The sequence below is a fragment of the Pleurodeles waltl genome, chromosome 2_1 (assembly GCF_031143425.1).
Source record: "Pleurodeles waltl isolate 20211129_DDA chromosome 2_1, aPleWal1.hap1.20221129, whole genome shotgun sequence".
NCBI lineage: Eukaryota > Metazoa > Chordata > Amphibia > Caudata > Salamandridae > Pleurodeles > Pleurodeles waltl.
In genome coordinates, this window is record NC_090438.1 from 810,130,744 (window position 1) to 810,150,509 (window position 19,766).

Here is a 19,766-nt window from a genome sequence, read left to right on the forward strand (position 1 = left end):
TACCCCACAAATTACGTCACTCATGACATCTTTGATAACATCATTTATAATATCAATGTAATATTTGCTGCAAACTTTTTGACAAAAAAACTGTGCATGGCTTAGGCGCTAGTTATAGTTACCTTAGTGCACAAGTTATAGTAACCTGAGCTAACTCTAACTATAACAGGTGAATTTCTGTGGTTTTGTATAGTTAAAATGTGAGCCTACCTATAACATCCCTGTAACCTTTGTTTTTTTCAGTGAATATATATATTTATTTATATTCATATAGATATTCATTTAATTTACTTTTAGAAGCTATACTTACATAACATTTGCTATGGCAGGGCCTCTAACCTAAGCCCCTGTGCCCTCCTCCCTCCTCTTTCTCTTCCGCTGATGCTGCAGCACGCATGCAGCCGACCTCCTCCTGCCATTTTAGAAGGTTATTCAAACATACAAATTGATTTAGCTAAAAAATAAGTCCAAGATACTCTTTCAGAATGTAATCTATGCCGCTAACCCTCTCTGGCATGAGTAGTAGAACCTGTAAAGAAATGTGAAGAATTCAGTAAATTCTTTGCAGACAAAATAAGGCTTTCTTGTACTTCCAGCTGCACTAATTTTGCATTATGGTGAAAATTCCAGAATAACTAGTCTAGGTTGAAAGAGATACCTCGAAATGAACATTTGCTTGCCATTTGCTGACCCACACACTCAAACCATTCTTTGTTCCACTCCTGGCTCTTCTCCAATCCAATGGTGCTTGTAAAACTCGATTACTGCAATGCACTCTGTATAAGGCTCTGAAAAAGTGACCTGCTAGTATAAACTTTAACCTGTGAAAAATACAGCTTGCCCCACAACACACCCTGAAACCACTCCATACATATCTATATCACACCCTGAAACGTCCATCTCTCTGATCCACACTCTTATCTATAATGTTCGGACATGTGTCTGCCGCATGTCCGCCGCATATTCTTCTCATTGCATTCCCAGGCGATTTCTGACTTATTGTTTTTTAAAGCTGTGCATTGTTTGTGCCCGTTTTAATTACATTCTCCTGAGGACTATTTTTGTGAATTTTGAAAAATCCCATTAAATTATATGATAACCATTTTGTTATATATTCTTTCTTCACTTTAGCATTTCTCACTTTTTCCAAATTAATTCATTTGCTAACTTGTGATTTTGACGTGTTTCCTGAATTAGGACCAGGGTAGTCACACACATGACCCGCTTACCATCAGCAGCCTTCACACGAGAACCAGAAGTCTAGTGTGTGGGGAGTGTTCTCTGATGTACCAAAAATCAATCCTCTGGAGACAGTACTTGTAGTACACTGTTGAAAATAGAATTGCAATTTGTGCTATTCATTCAGGTATTTGTGTGCTTCTAAAAATGGTACAAATCGTGGGACAAAATCTAGGATTCAAGCAAGAGTGTACTACAATTTAAGGATACAATAACAGACCAGAAAGATGAAACAAGGGAAGAAGCAAATAAGGAACGAATATTGAAGAAAGACGATTTCCAGTTTTGTTAAAAATAGTACTGCAGCTTTCTCCTTAGCTTAGAAAAACTGTATTTGCAGCAGATTTTCTTCTTATTGACACACTCTCTGTTCTGATAATAGCTTCTCTTTGTGTAAGATGACTACTGTTGCCCCATCCTTTCAGAAGGTAATGTTCGGGTAAATCGATCTGAACTCCATCTTAGCCTCCATGGTGTTGTGTATCAGTGTAAACTTTAACATGCGTATTGCAAATTTTGATCCCGAGCAGGTCCATAAATGTAATGATGCACACAAACTCACACCCTATCAATGCAGTCCTGACTTTTCAATTTCCCTCGAAGGTCCTGCTCCAAGGCCACACATTTTATTGAATATTCTCTCTTACCTTTCCTATCTCCGCCTTAAACTCATGATTTGTGGGACGATGGCCTTCTTAGTGTGTATCTTTTGATCCCCTAATTCTATATCTCTAGGCAAGCTTCTTTAGCCACCATCAGAGGAAGGATAAAAAGAAATGCAAATTGGATTAAGATTTAAAGGTAGTTCCTACCTCAAATCTAGATATGGTTATTCAAATCTTCAACTACCACCATGCTATATGTAGGAGAGGACTGGGAGAACAAAGACATATTTAATACGCCTTCTTGAAAGCAACGTTTAAGGCCATTACACCACCATCTGGCCCGAAAGGCCAAAGTTATATTCAAGAAAACATATGATATCCTTAAAGACCTTTGTAAAGGTTAAGCACCTGCAGATAAGGGTGGGGTCACCTATCCACTAAAATAATGTTGTTCTGGGAATTATTGATGGCTCCTCCGCATCAGTTTCAAGTCAATTATGGAAGAAGAATTGTGCCTTGAATTTTGAAAGCTATTTAATATTATGATCTTTCATGAAAAGAATTAACCTATCAATGAGGGTCCTTCATTGTATTCCATCTCATTACTTAAAATGAATTCTAAGATTAATGCCGAATATTGATGCAGTTAATGGGCCCATCATAATACAGAGGCTTTATCCTACATCGGGACATAACAACTCATGTCAGTACTACGATGGATCCACATAATTGAGCTCAGGTGAAGTCAAAATATTAAACAATTGTCTTACTCCACGCAGAGCTGGCATTCTGTAGATTTCAATGGACCTTTATGTGGCAACTACTAAGAAAGATTGATGTCAATGACGGCTGTATGTCTGAATATTGATAAAAAATATTGTGCAAGGTCCACATTGGTGTTTCTGTGCTATTCCCGTCATTGTCTTCCTGCCTTCCTTTTCATCCTACATGCTGAGTGCTCAGCGTTCTCTGTCCCTCCTGGATCGCGATGTGATCATCTTTTAGCATTGGGTTTCCTTTTCTCTCGTGGTACTTGCTATTTCCTCAGGGCGACCCGAAAAATACAAAAGGAACAGTGCATTAAGCTGCAATCCCTTCATATTGGGTAACAATACAGACTTTTGATAACATATAAGTATACTTATCTGATGGATTCTTGTTTAAGGAACTGGTGAATTCAACCGTCTTTTTTTGTTTTTCTAAGGAAAAGAAACATTATTGCTCAAGATCTGGTAAATTGATAAACATTTTATACCAGGAGTTGTGCATTGATGTAAAAAGTTCTTAAGATGGCCAAACTTATGATCATTGATAATACCGGGAGATGAACATTGATTTAAAACTCTGAAGGGTATTACATCTGTTGAACTGTTGCACACTGATATATGCCTCACGGTGGCAGTCGGACCAACGTGGCTGTTGCGGTCTGACTGCCACATTACAAGTTTGGCGGATGGACCTGCCAACCAGCCGCCATCTCTGCCAGAATCTCATATCTTGACCAGCTGACAGTGGTCTTGGTTGTAATCAGCCAGGGCAGCACTGAAGTCAGCAACGCCCTACTGATTACAACCTTGTTTTCCGTCTGCCTTTTCATGGTGATCTGACCACCATGAAAAGGTGGTGGAGAACAAGTGCAGGAGGCCTTTGCAGCAGCATTGCCACTGTCTCAATTATGAGACAGGAACAATGCTGCCACGCCTTTCCCACTGGGCTGACTGGCGGGAAGTCCAGTGGCAAAGTTGTAGTAGGGCTTGTGGGGAGAACACCACCTACACAGGGTCTCCTCACCTTGGGTCTGGCAGTCAGGTTTGCCGACCGCCAAACCCGTAATCAGGCCCTATGTATGTATATTATGATCTAGTGATATATTTTATAGAAGGACTTTGTGTAAGTTAGTATTCTGCTACTTAAAACATCAGAGACAGACAACTCTAGGTAGGTGATAGGTGGCTACTGACCCCTGCTCATATATATATATATATATCTATATATATATATATATATATCTTCAAACAAAGCGGTCCTAATTGCGGCACTTATATATATATATTTTTTTTTTTAAAAATATATATCTATATATATATATATATATGTATATATATTTATATATTTATATATGCATTCACTGAAAAAACAAATGTTGCAGGGACGTTATAGTTAGGAAATAAAATTAAAAAAACCTTAGGAATTCACTGAAAAACAAATATTTGCAGGGACGTTATAACTAGGAAATATTTTTTTTTTTAAACCTCAGAAATTCACTGAAAAAAACAAAGGTTACATGGATGTTATAGTTAGATTTTTAGTTTACTCATACAAAATTGTAGAAATTCTGCAGTTATAGTTACCTGAGCTAACTATAACTTGTGCTCTGGTAATGCACAGCTTATGATCTCACATGGTCAATGACATCACCGATGACATCACTGATGATATCACTGATGGCATCTCAAATGGCATCACTGATGACATCACTTATGACATCATCCAGTGAGTGTAAGTGGTTATATCAATGTGTGAGTGGGTCTATGGTTGAAGGGGTGGTTAAATCATTTACTGTATGGGAGAATGAGTGTAAGTGTAAGTAGCTGTGTGGTTGACCAAATGACTGTGTGTGTGGCTGCATTTAGTTGAGTGAGTTGGTGTGAGAATGGTTGTCTTGGTTTGTGAATGGGTGTCACTATATTGGTGAGTGAGTTGATGAGTGAATTACTCTATGGGTGAGTCAGTGAGTGTATGAATGGCTGTAAGTATAACTGGCTGTGTCAGTGACTGCATGAGAAAGTGAGTGGGTGTATGAGTGGCTGTATCCTAAAGTGAGTGGGCGTGTCAGTCGTTATATGGGAGAGTTGGTGGATGTGTGAGAACTTGTGTTGGTCAGTGACTGGCTGTGTGAGTGGCTGCATGGGTGACTCAGCAGGTGTGTGAGTGCCTGCTCATGTGAGTGAGTGGGTGTGTGAATGGTTGTATAGTTGAGTGATTGGGTGTGTAAGTGACTGTACTGATGAGTGAGTGGCTGTGTCAGTGACTGTATAGGTGAGTGTGTGGTTGTGGGAGTTCTTCTACAGCTGATTGACTGGATGTGTCAGTAGATGAGTGATCTATTCATGGGCTGCATGAATTATTGTATGGGGTGTATGAGTGGGTGTGTCAGTGAGTGTATGAGTGGGTGTGTAAGTAACTGTATGAGTCTGTGAATACCTCAGTACTGTATGGGTGACTGAGTGGTTGTGTCAGTGGCTGTTTGACTGAATTAGTGTCTGTATATCACTACTTTTATGCATCTGTGAATAAGTACGATGATGTGATCTACTCCTTGGGTGGAATCACTGCCAGGTTATGGGATGTCTCACAACATTATATTTTTAGCGTGTGAAGGGGACATCACTGAATCATGGGGGAGCCAATGTACGCATTGGCCTTCAAATATGTATCACTGATGGGAGAAAGAGGAAATGGATGTGAGGAATTCTCATCTATGAAAAATGACTGTATGTGTGTCCTGTTTGTTTCTCTACCCTTTTCGTTGTAGACAATCCAGAGTGTGTATACAAACAAGGGTCAAGTGTCCCCAGATATGCATATTGATAGAAGTCCTGATTAATGAGAGGTAGGGGATAAAAAGGAACGGGGAATCGAAAGGTCCTGATGAAGGCTGACTGGCCCTTATGGGGGATGGAAATGGCCGAAACATGTTGACTGGAGAAGGGAGGCCCCTACTGCTCCATTCCAACGTGGGTACACCTAGGAATGTGTTGGCAGATGCCCACTGATGACGCATGCCACAAATAGTGGGTGAGAGCAGTTTTCAACCAACTATGCTGTGTTCATGATCTAGTAGCAGCCCATTTAAGTAGGGTTGGGTTTTTCTACTATTTTTCTTGTCCCTTTTGTGAAAGTGGTTGATATATTGGGAGGTAGGACAAGAGATTTTCCTCTCACCCCTTAACAGGTGTGTTGATATTTATGGACAGAGGCTGATGTACCTACTTACCTACATTACTGAACTAAAATCAACTTGTTACATGTATAAAAATACCCAAAATATAAATATACTTTAAACTTTGATTCTATTAAGTTATCCATTCGAAGTTTTCAGTCTGTAATAAAAAGTAATATAGCCAATTTTAACACATGACAAATATTTACCACTATATATAATTTACAAATATGGTTTAAACATGTTAAATGTCCTAATCCAATGTTCTCAGCTTCTATACTTTTGCACTACACAATAAGTGTACATAGATACTCTTCCTTGAACAGTAGGGGGAAAAACAGTCATAAAGTCTTTAAAAAAACATAATTTCAAAGCAAGTTATTTCAAACTAACATTACTATGCGTGGTACTCACTAGCAATATTAAGCAAACTCTTTCACCTATAGTTGTCAAATTATATAAAGAATATTATAGGCTTTTAATGCAATTAATGTGTATGAATCACACTAGTAGTTTAAAAAGTGTCTGAAAACATCACCCTTGGTAGGCCACATGATGTCAGAAACTCCACTCATCCATTAAAGAGGACTATAGTATGTCATCAGTTTTTCATCTTCAGTAGACATATATTCCAGTTCACTGATTGTTATGACCATTTTCAGTTAAGCAGTATGTCTCCAATTTCGATCCAATACGAAGAATATTTCTACATTTAAAATCCCTTAGAAAGACATTACCCTTGTTAGGCCGTATAATGCCTTATATTCTACTTTTAAAACTCCCATAAATTTACTGTTCCATTCCTCCAGTAGTAATCTTCTTTAGAACTTTGGTCAAGAAATAGAAAGTAAGAATTTGAAATGTATACATTAATCTGCTTAAATGTAAGCTTATTATCATTATTCTCTGTCCATCCAGTTGTATTCTTTATTTAAATGTTGTAATGTCCAGATGTAACACTTACTCCCTCATGGGAAATAATAGCTGTGCAGATATATGTTTTACTAGAAATTGAGATTTGTCCTGCTTTATAATTTATGGTTTGATTTTCCAATTTAGTTCCATCTGCTTTACATTGTTGTAGCAGCAAGATGATATACTTGCCAGTTTTTCTTCTGCTCCAACTTGAAAGGAGGTCTGAATTGCACTTCATGCACGTATTATTTTGTGAAGCATTTTTAAACAACTTTTCAAGACTGACGGTTTTTGAATCTGGTAGAGTTAGGTAGATAAATTGTTCTGAGTCTATTTCTGTTGTTGAAGAAAAGGAACAATTTTCACAGTCATGCTGCCATGAATAACTTAGTCCAAACAGTTTATCAGTGGAAACCATCTCTTCTTCTAAAATTCCTAGTAGGACCATCAAAAATTACTTGTGCATCTTCATGAGTATTTTGTGTAAACTGTACAGATTCAGAACACATATCTGCAATATCTCTAGTACAAGTTGCATAGTATGTTTTTTTCTATCACTGGGCAACAGTTCTAACAAAGTCAATTGTGTAGAGCATAATTATTTTTCCTGTTTCTCTTTAAGTTGTTGGACAAGGGTAGTTAAGGAGAACAGTGCATTAAGAACTACATTAGCGTAGCACTTGACTCTAGATAAATTTGAAAACCGGTAATCTACAATTTCACCATCACTTTTACTCATGTTTTTCTTCGATATTTCTTTCTTTTCTTTTTTCTTCTTTTTCTCTAGAACATCAGTCAGATCTTTTGAAAATGTTTGTTTTGGTAAGATAGTAGGCTTTTTGTAAACGGGATACTGCTCTAGATGGGGAGCATTGAGGGTTCTCAAACAGTTGTACTCCAATACACAACTGGAATCAGCATTTACTTTACTGTCATAAAAATGTGTTAGATACACACCAAACTTCTTATGCATGATAATGCTACATAAAACATACCTTCCTTAAATAAAGTGATACCAATATTAATAAAAACTACATCTACACTTTAACCTGAGACTTATGTATTGTTACAGCATATGCTAGAGATATTGGAAACTGCTTTCTACGTACATACAGGTCTCTCACAAGTAAGAAATGCACAACAGATCTTGCTATCTGTTTTTCATCTTCAAGATCATCAAATTTAATTCCTAGATACTGAACTTCATTTCTGTTTGGATACAGAATAAAATCTATTATTTTTCCATTAACGAATCCTTCTTCAACATTTAAATGATGCCGAAAATTACTCTACAGTTCTTAGAAACATGCAGACACTTTTCTAATTCCACAGTTTTAGAACCAAAATTATCAAAATAATCCACTTTTGACTGTAGTTTATCTTTCAATAGTATTGTTACTCCTTGGTGTTCTATTTTATCAATTGATATCAAGTCTAATATTTGCTCGTTCTGTAGTTGTAGTAATTGTTCTTCAAAATTTGTACATTCTGGAATGGTAGGCGTCAAGCAGAGAATTTACTTTTTTTCTTGAATAAATTAAAAAATTAGCTGTGCTGCACTTTTTTCCGAAAGAAATATGTTCTTTATAAGTTGTGTTTCCAGACAACTATCTCCTTCTTTTGACAGTATTCCAACTGTAATATCCATCAAAATACTTCCATAATGCTTATTGGATGCTTGACACATGTTTGTAATCAGTTCCTTGTATTGAACATTTACCCAAATATTTACATTTTCAATGCTTCCTAAAGAACTATGGGGCATATTTATACCTCTTCGTGCAAAACTGCACTAATGCAGTTTTGCAAAAAAATGTTTTGCACCGGCTTGCACCATTCTTGAGTGCCAGCCGGGCACCATATTTATGGAATGGTGCAAGCCGGCGCAAAGGGTAGGCTAGCGTAAAAAGGGGGGTTTCCCCCCAAAATTACATTAGGCAGGTTAGAGTAAAAATAAAATGACTAACCCGCCTCCCGTCATTTTCTCACGCAAAACCATTCATACCACATGACTCCTGCCTTAGAAAAGACAGGAGTCATACCAACCACCCCAATGGCCAGCACAGGGAACCAGGGTCGCCTGGGCATGGCCATTGCACCCAGTGCCATGTAGTGGGGCACATTCCAGGGCCACCAATGGCACTTAAAAATATATATACTTACCTGTACTTACCTATACTTATGGAATACCACCATGGAAATAGGCCCACAGGTCCCCTAACGCCTGCCCTGACCCAGGCATTAAATAATGGTGCAAGGCAAGCTCTACACCATTATTTGACCCCTCCCCCCATGCGTGATTTTAGCACGGGGATACAGATGGCACTAAGGCCATAGATTCATTTTTTACACGGGATCGCCTAGGTTGCATCACATTGACACAAGGTAGGTTTCCACGTCCAAAAAATGACTTTAACTCCATAACGTTGGTGCTAGGCGGGTCTAGCGCCAAAGTATAAATATGGAGTTCATTTTGCACTGAATTCGCCTTAAACAAATTACGCAACTTAGTCGCAAAACAAGTATAAATATGCCCCTATGTGTTTCTTCATTTGATAGAGTCTTAAATATAGGTTGTCCTTTTACAGGGGTAAGTTGTAATAAGTAACTAAAAACAATCACATGCTTTTCTCCAAAGAGCACATCATAGTCAGTGTTTAATATCTGTTGCATTCTTAAATGCACAAAGGAAAACACCATGCTCACCTCATCAATAATTAAAAGCTTTTGTGTCTTCAAAACTCTGGAAACTTTGTGGCAAGTTTCACCAGATAACTTTTGGTGTTCAAATTTATTGTTGTGTTCTACAGGGAGCATTAGTAGACGATGCAAGGTAATTCCTTTGATACTGTGTGCAGCTAATCCAGTAAGAGCTGTTACTACACACAACAAAATGGAGTCTATAGTCTTCTGTAGATATGTTGTTAGATCTTGTACTAGAAAGCCTTTTTCCAGTGCTGGTATAAAACTTGAACACTTACATTGATTGCTTTCATCACAAATAGATGGTCTATTTTTTATTTTACTTCTATATATATTGATTCCTGCTCACGATTGAGTTGGTCTACTAAATCTTCCAACAGAACATGTTCTTCTCTTACTTGTTGCATTGCTGTCTCTGTTTCATTCATCGCTTTGGCAGCTTAATTTTCTATTACTGGCTGTCCAAGAAGATCTTGACTAAGAGGTGCAGAACTTTAGCTGCTTTGTGAACTTTCCTTTGCAATTTCAATAGCAATTGTTTCTTCTTGTTCAATTTCTTCATTTAACATTTTCATATGCCTTGGAATTATTGCAGACTGAATAGTGTATTTCACGGCATTGAAAGAGTCTTCATAGTAGTCAAATTGTCCAATTAACTCTGTTTCAGATCCCCAAGGTTTGAATAGCTGAAGAAGTGCCAAGTAGAAAAATTCTCTTTTTTTCAGCAGTTTGACAAGTACATTTTCTATGGGTACTTAAGTTACCTTTCGCATGCCAAACTAAACAACCATCCCAACCAGCTATACTATATTTGCCTTGCACAATGTTTTCTGAAACATTACTTCTATACCTATAGTTTTATAGAATGTCATAAAGACACATATTTTGAAGGTGCAAACTTCATTTTGGATAGTATGTGTTTAACATATTTGTTTTTATGATATATGTACTCTCTGGATCAAATTCGGCTAAGTACTGACTTTCTGGAAAAGATTTCAAAACTCTGTTTCATGTGTTCGCGTGGCCTAGGCTAACCCAAACAATTCCTCTAGACTTTGAAAAAAAGCTAGCTGAACTCAACCTATCACAACACTTTTCAAGCTGAAACTGTACATTTCTATAATAGAGACTTTTCTGCAGGATTGTCCTGCCATGTTTCCTTCATCTCCATCTTTTCTGGCAGCAGTAGAATTGTGAGCAACAAGTATGTCCATATTTGCGTTCCATAATTTCAGGATGACTGGATTATAATCGTTATTATATTTGGAAGCCTATGCTCTTCTTAGATTGTATGGTTTTTTTGGTGATTTTCTGGTGAGTGTGTGCCTTACTGCAGATAGACTGCTGTTTACTCTTCCCTTAGAGAGGATAGGCCCTGGAAATCCAAAACGATATCTAGTATAAAACTTTCCTTTAAATCTATATCTCTGGTGACAATATTTGCTACCCTTATGTGTTTGCAAACATAGAACTTGCTTGTTGTGATTGTCATCTGGAATGCCAAATGCAACATTCTGCTCTATAAAAGACAGCACACACTCATCAGGGTCAATTCCGAATTTTGGGGCACCATTTATCCATAACAGCATGTGTATGTGAGGAGGTCCTCTTGCTTGGTATTCTTTTTTCCAAAAACATCTGTAACTTCTCCAAGTGGAGGATATATTTTATTGCATATGAAAACCAGAATAGCTTGAAACTTGTGATTGAAATATCTAGAAACATTAGCAGGATCCAAAGAGCAAAGTTCTCCAGCTGTCTTTAAACAGATATCCTCTATGTTAGAGTTTGCTACTCTTAGAAATGTTAGTAAATCATCCCATGCATACTCTGCACAACTAAGGGGGTCATTCTGACCCTGGCGGTCCATGACCGCCATGGCGGAGGGCGGCGGAAGCACCGCCAACAGGCTGGCGGTGCTTCCTGGGCTATTCTGACCGCGGCGGTAAAGCCGCGGTCAGAAAAGGGGAACCAGCGGTTTTCCCGCCGGTTTTCCCCTGGCCCAGGGAATCCGCCATGGCGGCGCTGCTTGCAGCACCGCCATGGGGATTCCGACCCCCTTCCCGCCAGCCTGTTTCTGGCGGTGTCCACCGCCAGAACCAGGATGGCGGGAACGGGTGCCGTGGGGCCCCTGGGGGCCCCTGCACTGCCCATGCCACTGGCATGGGCAGTGCAGGGGCCCTCTAACAGGGCCCCACAAAGATTTTCACTGTCTGCTTTGCAGACAGTGAAAATCGCGACGGGTGCCACTGCACCCGTCGCACCCCTGCAATTCTGCCGGGTCAATTCCGAGCCGGCTTCCTCGTTGCAGGGGCTTTCCCGCTGGGCCGGCGGACGGCCTTTTGGCGGTCGCCCGCCAGCCTAGCGGGAAAGTTGGAATGACCAGTCAGAATGACCGCCTAAGTGTTACAAATCAAGTAGGGGGACCTAGATTACCTAGCATACATTTAACTTCTCCATGACAACGGCACCAGTATTCTTTAGTACCACATTGGCAAGCCATCAAATTAATTAGGTTGTACTCCAGATTTTCATCTTTTCCTTGTATCTTATCCACAAAATCTCTTGAAGAAAGACTTTGGAGATTACCTATTGTTTTAAGAATATGATTAACAACATATGAGAGTCTAGAAACATCACTCTCAAATACAGATGGAATATATAAGGAACACATTGTCGAAACATAGGATCCTCTGAATATAGTCTTGTTGACCTGTACTCAGCTGCTGGTATTTGTACAGGTCGGTCATCATAACAGCCACCTACTCCTGTAGGAAATAGATGTGGAAAGCAACAAGCCTCTAAACATTTTTACCAGACACTCAAAGGAGCTCCTCTAGCTTGTTTCATTTGAAATAAATCAATAGAATCCCAACAACATATTTGGAATGTAGTGGATGAATACTATAGTGCCTATATAGTTCTTTTGACTTCTGCTTGTCCACTTTTTCAATCTGTCCACTAGATTGTACTACTTCATCTTCAACACAGGTTACATCTCCAGTAACATCAACATTAGTATAAAAAATGTTATTTTCTTTCAAATAAATTGTAGTTTTTTCACTTTATTGGCATATACTAATTCTTGGCAGATTTCTTTACTTTTCGTGGGAACTCCATTTACTATAATAATCAGTGGTCTATTTACGTTGTTTTCAACACCCACAGTATCAAATTTGTTTTGTAATTCTAGAGGTAAATTTTCTTCTCCTCCCTTTAGACCTTTTTTGTAGTTCTGTTGCTGGCAGTGTCCCTATTTTTGGCTCCATTCAAACAATTGCTTAAAATGGATGTATAGTTTGTATTAAAATTGATTTATACATATTTAATTCATTAAGTTCATCTGGCATAGGTACGAATTCTAATTTGTTATGAATTGCTCTAGCTGGCATTTTATTCTCTTGTAACTTATTATAACAATACTTACATTTAATTTGCTTTGTACCTAAATCAAAGCGTTCGTCTGCAAATAAATATGCACCAAATTTCTGCTACTTATCATTATCGTCTTCTTCAGTTTTAAAAAATACATCTACATAACGAGTTTGGTTTTTGTAGTGAGTACATCGAGAAGCAACACAAATATACTCAGGTGTCTCAGAACACATTGAATTTAATTTGTTTATTTCTATTCTGAAATGTTCAATATTAATTTCTGTGTCTATTTCCTTTGGAGCTTCAATCAGTACCTGGTCATTTCCCTATTCTCTTCTTCAGGACCAAAGAAACAGAACTGAGGGCCGTATTTATACTTTTTGGCGCACAACTGCGCCAACGCAGTTGTGCGTCAAAAAATTTAACGCCGGCTAACGCCATTCCAAAGCACCATGCGGGCGCCGTATTTATGGAATGATGTTAGCCGGCGGAGCTGCCTGGTGTGCGTCAAAAAAAATGACTTACACCAGGCAGCGCCGGCGTAGGGGAAAATGGAGCTTGGGTGCCAAACAAATGGGGCAAGTCAGGCTGAGGCAAAATTTTCGCCTCAACCCAATTAGCGCCATTTCTTTTGACTCCCAACCCCCATTGAAATGACTCCTGTCTTAGCAAAGACAGGAGTCATGCCCCCTTGCCCAATGGCCATGCCCAGGGGACTTCTGTCCCCTGGGCATGGTCATTGGGCATAGTGGCATGTAGGGGGGCACAAATCAGGCCCCCCATGCCACAAAAAAAAAAAAAAAAAATTAAATACTTACCTGGGTCCCTCCATCCTTGGGTGTCCTCCTGGGGTGGGCAAGGGTGGCAGGGGTGTCCCTGGGGGCATGGGAGGGCACCTCTGGGCTCCTTCCGAGCCCACAGGTCCCTTAACGCCTGCCCTGACCAGGCGTTAAAAAATGACGCTAAAACGGCTGGACGTCATTTTTTTTGACCCGCCCACTCCCGGGCGTCATTTTTGCCCGGGAGTGTAAATACGGCGCACATGCCTCTAAGTCATTTTTTAGACGGGAACGCCTACCTTGCATATCATTAACGCAAGGTAGGTGTCCACGCTAAAAAATGACTCAAACCCCAAGATCTTTGGCGCTAGACGGGTCTAACGCCAAGTATAAATATGGAGTTAGTTTTGCGTCGGATTTGCGTAAAAAAAAAGACGCAATTCCGGCGCAAACAGAGTATAAATATGCCCCTGAATGTCTTCAGAAACTTTCTCAACCTCTGCTATAGTACTGTGTAAGAGTGCTGTATTCAAATCTCCTAAACATAAAGCTGGAGTCTTCACATAATATAGTCTCCATACCAGATTTCACATTATTGAATGATGCACAGCTAGCATTCTAAAGTGATGAAACTTACTTTGGCACACTTTCTTGAAAGCCAAGCCAATGAATGCCCTAGTAAGTTACTATATTTTCTAACTCTGCAAGGATCTAATTCTTGAAGCATGTTAATTTATGTGCTTTAGACTTCTCCATAAACAATTCTCTTAAGGATTTTTTCAATTTATTGATTGACTCCTGACCGATACTACAAATACTATAACACTTGCACTTGTACACAGAAGCCTACTTGTGTCTTCCTTGTAGTTCTTCAGCTTTCATTTCTTCTACATTCCTAGCAACTATCTCTTCTTTTTCTGCAGAATGACCATCCTTCACTTCATAACAACGACCAGTTGTATCAACTGCATGTACTAAAGCATTATCCTGGAAGTAACTCTCTTCATTAAAGAAGGGTTCTGTACTAGATGTGTGCATCCATTCACCTTTAAAAAATTGAAAAAACTACTTTAGTTAATAATTCTCTTTCTTAAACTCCTCTTCCTCATAAACATGGATTTTTTATCCAGTGTCTTCATTCTATTCAATATTACAATAAAATGTTTCCTCTTCACAGCACATGTGTTGTCAATTACATTCTCAATATGATGCTTTTGATTTTAACACTTCTCCTCTTATACTTCTTCATCCTCTTCCACAAATTTTGAAATACTCTGTTTCGAAACATGTTTACTCTTCACGCCTTAAATTGTTGCTGTCTAAAAGTCTGTGGCTTCTTATTGGATTTCCTAATTCTTACAACATCCATCTGTTGCAATTCATCACTACATTCCAAATTTGCACTTTTAATTAATGTCTTCCTATCATTTTGCATTTTACGGCATATATATTTTAAAAGTCTTTAGTACTCTTACCAGTATCTCTTTTCTTCTTCTGAACATTTTCCACCGTATCTATTTGTGAGCATATAGTGCAGTTGTTTCATTTTTTTTCCTGCTTCTTTTTGTCAGACATTCTCAATCTTCTTACTTAAGAAGAAATCAATACCTGGAAGTCAAATAAATAATACATTTACACATATGGAAAAACAGCATTTTGTGATACAAAGTTTACTGCATTCTAAATTTACAAGCCTTCACTGCATCACTGTTTCCCTGTATCTGTGAGATTATGACCCTCATTATAAACATGGTGGTCCAGACCACCATGCCGGCGGTGGCAGAAATTACCGCCACCGGCATGGCAGTCTAGACCGCAATATTATGAACACAGGGGGACCGCCACAGGTGGCCCTCGGAAACTGCCAGGCTACCGCCTCTAGGCAGCTTGACGATGGCAGAGTTCTCTATCCGACAGGGCAGCGCTGCAAGCAGCTCTGCCCTCTGCATAAAGAACCCGTGTTCCTCTAGCCTTTCCCTGGCAGTTTCCTCTGGGGGCCCCGCACTGCCCATGCACTTGGCATGGTCAGTGCAGGGGCCCCAGTGCACAGCCTCATTGCACATGTCACTGCCCGATTTATGGGCAAAATCGGGCAGTGATATGCGTGACGGGTGCTGCTGCAACTGCCGCACTGCAGCATTGACGACGGCTCCATGTGGAGCCGTCGGCAATGTCCAGGCCCAGCATTCCGCTGGGCCGGCTGGCGGAAACACCGTTTCCGCCTGCCGGCCCAGTGGAATGTTTATTATTGGGCCAGCGGGGTCTTCAATGGGTTGGCGGTCTGTAATTAGACCGCCAGCATGAGCACAGCAGGGAATCCTGCAGTGTTCATAATGATCCCCTATATCTTAGATTGTGAATTACTGCATCAGTGAACATAAGACTTTCTCCTACATCTACCAGACAATGTAACACTGTGGTGGTCATTCTGACCCTGGCGGTCTTTGACCGCCAGGGCGGAGGACCGCGGGAGCACCGCCGACAGGCCGGCGGTGCTCCAATGGGGATTCCGACCGCGGCGGTAAAGCCGCGGTCGGACCGGCACCACTGACGGGGTCCCGCCAGTGTACCACGGCCCCATTGAATCCTCCGCGGCGGCGCAGCTTGCTGCACCGCCGCGGGGATTCCGACCCCCCCTACCGCCATCCAGATCCCGGCGGTCGGACCGCCGAGATCCGGATGGCGGTAGGGGGGGTCGCGGGGCCCCTGGGGGCCCCTGCAGTGCCCATGCCACTGGCATGGGCATTGCAGGGGCCCCCGTAAGAGGGCCCCTACATGTATTTCACTGTCTGCTGCGCAGACAGTGAAATACGCGACGGGTGCAACTGCACCCGTCGCACAGCTTCCACTCCGCCGGCTCGATTCCGAGCCGGCTTCATCGTGGAAGCCTCTTTCCCGCTGGGCTGGCTGGCGGTCTGAAGGCGACCGCCCGCCAGCCCAGCGGGAAAGTCAGAATTACCGCCGCGGTCTTTCGACCGCGGAACGGTAACCTGACGGCGGGACTTTGGCGGGCGGCCTCCGCCGCCCGCCAAGGTCAGAATGAGGGCCTGTATGTCTACCTGTGTCACAATATTCATAAATGTTACCTGGTTCATGTCATTATGGGGCTCATTATGACACTGGCGGTAAATACCACCTACCACCGCGGTGACGGCCGCCAACATACCGCCACGGTGGCTACCATCCGTCCGCCATATTATGAGCACTGCCTGACTTCCACCACAATAAGGGTGGAAATCCGGCAGTGCTCATGCTGGTGCACGGTGGTAAGATGGTGCTGCTAACACCAGCAGTGCCCCACTAGAAGGACTCTGCCAGCCGTATTATGACCAGTAATACAGCCTGGCGATGTTCTGCTGGCAGCGCCCCTTCCCTGCTGGACGACCTCCTCGCCAGACAAGGTAAGTCAGGCGTCCGCCAGGGGTGGGAGGGTGGGGGCTGCTGTGTGTGTGTCTGAGTGTGTTCATGAATGTGTGAGTATGTGTGTGAATGCGTCAGTGTGTGTTGTGTTGTTTGCGTGGTTGTATGCGTGTGAGTGAATGCATGTAAGAATGGTGAAGTGAGTGCGTTTCTGCATGTCAGTGTGATTGTGTGTAAGAATGTGTGTGAGTATGTCTGGAAGTATGCATGTATGTCAGTATGTGTATGAATGCGCATATGCCAGTGTAAGTGAATGGGTGTATGCGTGGTGCATGTCTGTGTGCGTGTATGCAGGGAGGAGGGTGTGGGGTGAGGGGGCGCTGTGACTGTAGTGGGAGTGGTGGGACGGGGGGGATGTGTGCATGTGTGGCTGTGGGTGGTGGGGTCAGTTGTGTGGTGTGTGTGTCCGCGGATGTCTACATATATGGGGGGTGGGGGGTTGAGTGAGTGGATCAGAGGGGGTGGGGACTTAGTTTGTGCATCGGCTGGGTGGAGGGGTGAATTTGAATGGAGGGGGTGTCAAGTGAGTGTTGGGGGTATGGGGAGCCGCCTACCGGTGATAGGGAAGGAATTCCGTGTCACCGGTAGGACCTACCGCCATGGTTTTAATGGCATTGCTAACGCCATGAAAACCATGGTGGTAGGCTGGCTCATAATGCCATGCGCGGTACTGTGTTGGCCGCCCGGCTGGAGATAGACATCTCCAACCCGGTGGCTTATAACGCCATAGCGGTATGAGTGGAGAAGTGGTGGATTGGCTGCAATCTCATAATGTGGTGGTATGCACTGCCAGCCTGTTGGCGGTAATACCGCCACTTTAACTCTGGCTGTCAGAAGACCACCAGGGTCATAATGAGGCCATATATGTATCATTGTCTCCTTCTAAGCTTTTCTATATTGAGTAATGTCCTCCCACATGTATCACTCCATGGATATTTGTCTTGCTTACTCTTTTACTGTATGTATAAATCCTTCCCTGTCACTGATAGGGGTCTACCCCCTCCCTCACCATAGCCCCCCTTTCCTCTCCAGCCCCCTCTACATTCACGCCCCCTTCACACACACACACACACACGCATACACACACCCATACACACATGCATCCACGCATCCATACATCCATTCACACACACATCCGCACACACTTACATTCACACGCGCAGACACACAACACAACATACACACACTCACACATCCATACATGCGCACACATTCAAAACGAAACACCCGCATACATGCACGCACATTCACCCCCCCACACACACACTCAACCCTCTCCCCTGTCAGAGCACCCACTAACCTGTGTTCAGGGGGTCCTCTGGCACGGGACAGGGCGATTCTGCCAGCAGTAGAGTCCACCAGCAAAACACCGCCAGGCCGTATTATTGGCCATAATACGGCTTGCGGCGATCTACTGGAGTGGTGCTGCTGCTGGCACCTTATCGCCATCTGCCGGCATGGCCACAGCCGGATTTCTGCCATCCTTCTGGCAGAAATCTGGCAGTGGTAATAATATGGCGGATGGCTGGTCACCGTGGCGACGGTCTTTTGGCGGCCGTTGTTGCAGCAGTAGGTGGTTTTTACCACCAATTTTGTAATGAGGGCCTAAGTGTCTCAGTATATCTATATAGTTGCCTGAGTATGTCAGTGTATGCATTGGTGTGTGCCTGTGTGTGGTAGTGTGTACATCAGTGTGCTCCTAGGTGTGTGAGTGTCATTCTATACATCTCTCTGTGCCTGGGTGTTTCAGTATATACATCAGTGTCCATCTGAATGATTCTCTAAATGCATCAGTGTCCACCTGGATGTGTCAGTGTACATATCAGTGTGTGCCTGGGTCTTTCAGTCTATAGATAAGAGTTTATCTATGTGTTCTACTACATGCAGTACTGCATAGCCAAGTGTCTCATTGTAAATGTCAGTGTGTCCCTGGATGTGTCAGTATATGGATCACTGTCACCTAGGTATTGTGGTGTATGCATTCCCTTGCACCTGGGTGTCTCAGTCAATGCATCAGTGTCTACCTTGTTGTTTCAGTGCATGCAAAAGTGCATGCTGGGGTGTGTCACTCTACTCAGTACACCCCTGGGTATGTCAGTCTATACATAACAGTGTGCACAGGTGTGTCAGTGTACAGATCAGTGTGTGCCTTGGTGTGTCAGTGTATATATCAGTGTGTCCCTGATTGAGTTATTTAATCATATTGTGACCCTTGGTAAATGGCTTGGTATATTAGTATCTGCATTGTTGAATACAAAAGTGACTTTATCACCTTTTCAATAGATACAAGACTGCCTGCATATTTTCCTTATTAGCTATATAAGTACCATTTGTTTTAGTAGAGTGCATATAAACCCTGGCATAGGCTTCTACAACATTTCATCTTAGTCAGTAAAACTCAGAACAGAATGTTTAATCTTTTAATCAAAATACACTCTCTTCTATAGTCTACATGAATCTCACTAAGAGGTTGATTTTTTCACAACACAAAGTATAAACCTACTTAACCACATATTCTAATGCCAAGTAAACTCAAAAATAAAACTGTGTACCTATGGTCACAATTAGTGCCGTAAACCATTTAAACCACAAATTATATAAATAAAAATCTACATAATCAATATCGAAAACTACATATTGTATTCAGTATATTACATCCTAAATACATCTCTTACTGCATTTATGTACTTAAATCCTCTTTGTGTACATCAATATACAAGTAGTTGTTTATGTCTCTAACTGAGAATACGTATCCCTTTATATTTGTATTATTTTCTATCTGCTTAA

The 19,766-nt window shown here is 41.6% G+C and overlaps 1 protein-coding gene across 8 annotated transcripts in view; it reads left to right on the top strand.

Annotated features, from left to right (window-relative positions):
• LOC138268696 (glutamate decarboxylase 1-like) overlaps window positions 1-19,766 on the top strand; it is a 1,137,623-nt gene that overhangs the window by 817,592 nt on the left and 300,265 nt on the right. The gene's annotated exons all lie outside the window — the stretch shown is intronic.